Source organism: Scylla paramamosain, chromosome 49, assembly GCF_035594125.1.
Source record: "Scylla paramamosain isolate STU-SP2022 chromosome 49, ASM3559412v1, whole genome shotgun sequence".
Taxonomy (NCBI): domain Eukaryota; kingdom Metazoa; phylum Arthropoda; class Malacostraca; order Decapoda; family Portunidae; genus Scylla; species Scylla paramamosain.
Window position 1 is genome coordinate 337,501 of NC_087199.1, and position 4,523 is coordinate 342,023.

A 4,523-nucleotide genomic window follows, 5' to 3' on the forward strand; every position below is an offset into this window, starting at 1 on the left:
CACACACACACACACACACACACACACACACACACACACACACACACACACACACACATATACACACCCTAACAAGCCCTTCCACACCCTAACAAGTCCCTAAAAAGCCTAATTCACCCTAATACATCCTTAATGAGCCGTAACAAGCTTCTAACACACCCTATTAAGTCCCTAACACACTAACACACCCTGACAAGCCCCAACACACCCTAACAAGCCATAACAGACCCTAAACACACACTAACACACCCTAACAAGCCCTTAAACACATCCTTAACACAGCGACACCAACAACACTTGCAAAACAGAGAAGGACGCAACACATTAAGTACCCCTGGAAACACACACACACACACACACATACACACACACACACACTCAAATACACCCATAACACACTCAAATACACCCATAACACACTCAAAAACAGCCTAATACACTCAAAAACAGCCTAACACACTCAAAAACAGGCCTAACACACTCAAAAACAGGCCTAACACACTCAAAACAGCCTAACACACTCAAAAACGGCCTAATACACTCAAACACAGGCCTAACACACTCAAAAACAGCCTAACACACTCAAACACAGGCCTAACACACTCAAACACAGGCCTAACACACTCAAACACAGGCCTAACACACTCAAAAACAGCCTAATACATTCAAACACAGGCCTAACACACTCAAAAACAGCCTAACACACTCAAAAACTGCCTAATACACTCAAACACAGGCCTAACACTCAAACACAGGCCTAACACACTCAAAAACACGCCTAACACACTCAAACACAGGCCTAACACACTCAAAAACAGCCTAACACACTAAAAAACAGCCTAACACACTCAAAAAACAGGCCTAACACACTCAAACACAGGCCTAACACACTCAAAAACAGCCTAACACACTCAAACACAGCCTAACACACTCAAAAACAGCCTAACACACTCAAAAACAGCCTAACACACTCAAAAACAGCCTAACACACTCAAACACAGGCCTAACACACTCAAACACAGGCCTAACACACTCAAACACAGCCTAACACACTCAAAAACAGGCCTAACACACTCAAACACAGCCTAACACACTCAAAAACAGCCTAACACACTCAAACACAGCCTAATACACTCAAACACAGGCCTAACACACTCAAAAACAGCCTAACACACTCAAAAACAGGCCTAACACACTCAAAAACAGCCTACACACTCAAACACAGGCCTAACACACTCAAAAACAGCCTAACACACTCAAACACAGGCCTAACACACTCAAAAACAGCCTAACACACAAATATAGGCCTACCGCACTCAAACACAGGCCTAACACACTTAAAGAAACCTTAACTTAAATACAGAGGCTAAAACACTCTTAACACACCCAAAAAAACACCGTTAACACACCTTAAACACTCAAAAACAGCATTTAAACACCCAAAACACACCAAAAACACCAAAAAAAAAATTTTAAAACACTAATAAACAGCATTTCAACACCTAAAAAGTCCTTAAAACACCTAAAAATCCCCTAAAATAGTCTGAAACATCGCTGGGTCTGCGGAGAAGCACATCCCAACCACAGCATCTCAATATTCCGACCACTAATATTACCAAAGCTTATTTCTCTATTCTACCCCATTCTGGTAACACTGCAGGGGTTGTAGACTCTGTAGACCAGCCACAGCACCACAGCAGGGCAGCCAGATTCGGACAAACACAGCTTTTTAGTTAGTGAGTGAAGGGCAAGCCACAGCACTGGCCTTCAACTGGGTGATCTGATGCTGCGGTGCTGTGTCGGTAGTTTGCTGTGAATCTGTGGGGTTTTAACTGCAAATGTACGCCTGTTTGGTCGTCTAACGCAGCTGTATCTCTGTGGTTAAGACCCTCCTGTGATGCTGTGGCTTGTGTGGGCTCCTGCTGTGGCTGTGGGCTTCTGCTGGTCACCAAATGAACATAGAAACTCCTGCTGTGGTTAAATTATAAGTGGTGTTTAATGGTGTGGTGCTCTGCTGTCTACTGAGAGAGGCTGTGGTGGTGGTGGTGGTGGTGGTGGTAGTAGTAGTAAGAAAAACATAATTATTTTCCTGGTTGCAGACAAACAAAGAGAGAGAGAGAGAGAGAGAGAGAGAGAGAGAGAGAGAGAGAGAGAGAGAGAGAGAGAGAGAGAGAGAGAGAGAGAGAGAGAGAGACTCATCTTTCATGTTAAAATTTTCCTTCTGTCTCTCTCTCTCTAAAAAATTATTCAGAAAATACAAAAAAAAAAAAAAAAAAAAATCACAAAAAAAACACATACATATTTTTTTTTCAATTTAAACACCAACATACACCCAAATACACCTAACCTCCCAAATCACCAATATACACAATTAATAAAAAAAAAAAAAACACGAAAAATAAATCTCTCTCTCTCTCTCTCTCTCTGTGTACCATTGTGTGAAGGCAAATGAATACACCTCTTAATTTATCACATTTTCTCCCTCTTCCCCCATTCGTAGGCGGACCCCGGTTTATAAGTAGGGAGATTAAACTTTTAAGTACGTGTGCAGTAAGTCTTGTAAGTGTAAGTAGGGAGATTAGTGAAAAAATAATTAAAAAACCCGATGTTTCTAACCTTGCCTGCCATCATGAAATCCATCATTTTTCTTACTCCCTCTCTCACTTTTCGCTTTTTCCCCCACTTCCCTCCTTCGTAAGCGGCCCACGGGTTGTAAGTAGGTTTGTAAGTGATGCAAGTAGGACTGTAGTAAGCGGGAGGTTTGTAAGTGCCGAAATAAATGCGAACATACCCAAATTCCTGACCACCACCTCCTCTCGTCTGCCATTGATGTCCACCTTTTTTCCCACTTCGTGTTATTTATCAATTTTTCTCCTACTTCCCTTTTCCGTAAGTGAGCCACGAATTATAAGTAGGTAGGTAAATAGTGTAAGTACGACTGTAGTAAGCGGGAGACCTAGAAATGCGCAAATAACTGAGAAACTGAGGCAAATTTCCAACACCCAACGTTAGCCAGTCTGCCATTGTTATCAATTCTCATGTCTCCCCTTATTTATCTCATTTCCTCTTATTCCCCGCATTCGCGAACAAGGGCATAGCAAGACGGAAATAGCCCAATACCATACAAACCCACAAACCTTAAAAAAACAGGCGAAAAACATAAATAAGCGCAGAATTAACCTGATCACACAAGGCAGCCATTGTGAAGATCTTAACCCTATCGATATATTTCCCTAATTTTGCCCTATTTCCCTCACTCCTAGGGCCGCCTCACTCACAGAACAGGTAAATGAATAGTAGTAGTAATAGTACGGCTGGAGAAATCACACTCACCTGGTCTAATAACATAAATGTGGCCTTAAAATTGAGCAGAGAGACAGTAACTAAACGCAACTCATATAAACAGCCTGTCCTCAGCTGGGCCGCGGTACGCACTTTTCCCGCGCATTTTGTTTCTTCCGCCGCTAAACCAACTAGTACCCAAACTCGCCCCGCGGAGGGTTACACTGCCATCGATGAAAAAGGGGAGTTTAGGGATTCTTTGGTTTATGTAGTATTTGGAAAAGGGATTTCTGTTTCATTTTGGGTCTTTTTTCCATGTATTTTGGTTCAATTATCAAGTTCTGAATGTACGGTTTCTTACGCGGAAAATACAAAATCATTATTATAAATCTAAATTATTAAGCCATCGTTACGTGTAATCTATGAAAATAAGTGGCTATTCTTATTTTTATGTTTGTTTTTTGTCGTGTTTTATATTTATCTTTGCCTATTTTAATTTCTTGATAAATCTTTGAAACATATGACTGGCATCGCGCAATATACAAAATCATTACTTGCTATCTACACTATCCTTGCTCAGTAATATATAAACTCGCCAGAAAATTAACTAAGGCAATTTATCCATTAATATTTTCTACGCTTTGTTTTTCTTTCTTTGTTCTTTGTAGTTGTGATAAATTGGTAACACATTATCGCTGGACAGACGCAATGTACAGAACAATCAATTAATATCTAAACTAACGAGGCTTAAATATCGATCAGTTATTCCAATAATTACTCAGTTTATTTTTGTTTATTTTTTTTCCTTGTCTTTCAATAGTCTCTTTGTCTTTTCGATTTTCTTCATAATTCTTGATATATAATTCTTGTACCCGCTTTGAATGTACGGTTTCAAACGCACAATGTAAAAAATCGATTAACATTTCAACTATCGAGGCTTAGATATGCATAAACTACTCGGAAAAGTCAATATGGTTATTTTATTCCTTATTTTTTCGTATTTTTCTAGTTATTTATTCGTTATATGGAGTTTAAATAAATGTGTGATATATAATTATTGTACCCTTTTTAATGTACGGTTTTACATGAAATATATAATCTCATTAATTAATATATCAACTAATTGAAGCTCAATTATAAACAAGCTATTCAGAAAAGTTAGTTTTTTTTTCCTTTGTTTTCTTATTTCTGGTTTTCTTTATTTTTACTAATTACTGGATAAGACTGAAATTATTTATTTA

General features: G+C 39.1%; 1 protein-coding gene across 7 annotated transcripts in view; it reads right to left on the reverse strand.

The window, feature by feature from the left end:
* LOC135095377 (E3 ubiquitin-protein ligase TRIP12-like) overlaps positions 1 to 3,476 on the reverse strand; it is a 32,063-nt gene extending 28,587 nt beyond the window's left edge. For all 7 annotated transcript variants that reach the window (XM_063996163.1, XM_063996162.1, XM_063996166.1 and 4 more), the window contains exon 1: positions 3,334 to 3,476. The gene's annotated coding sequence lies outside the window, so the exon portion shown is untranslated. The remainder of the gene's footprint in view (positions 1 to 3,333) is intronic.
* Between the last annotated feature and the right edge of the window lie 1,047 nt (positions 3,477 to 4,523).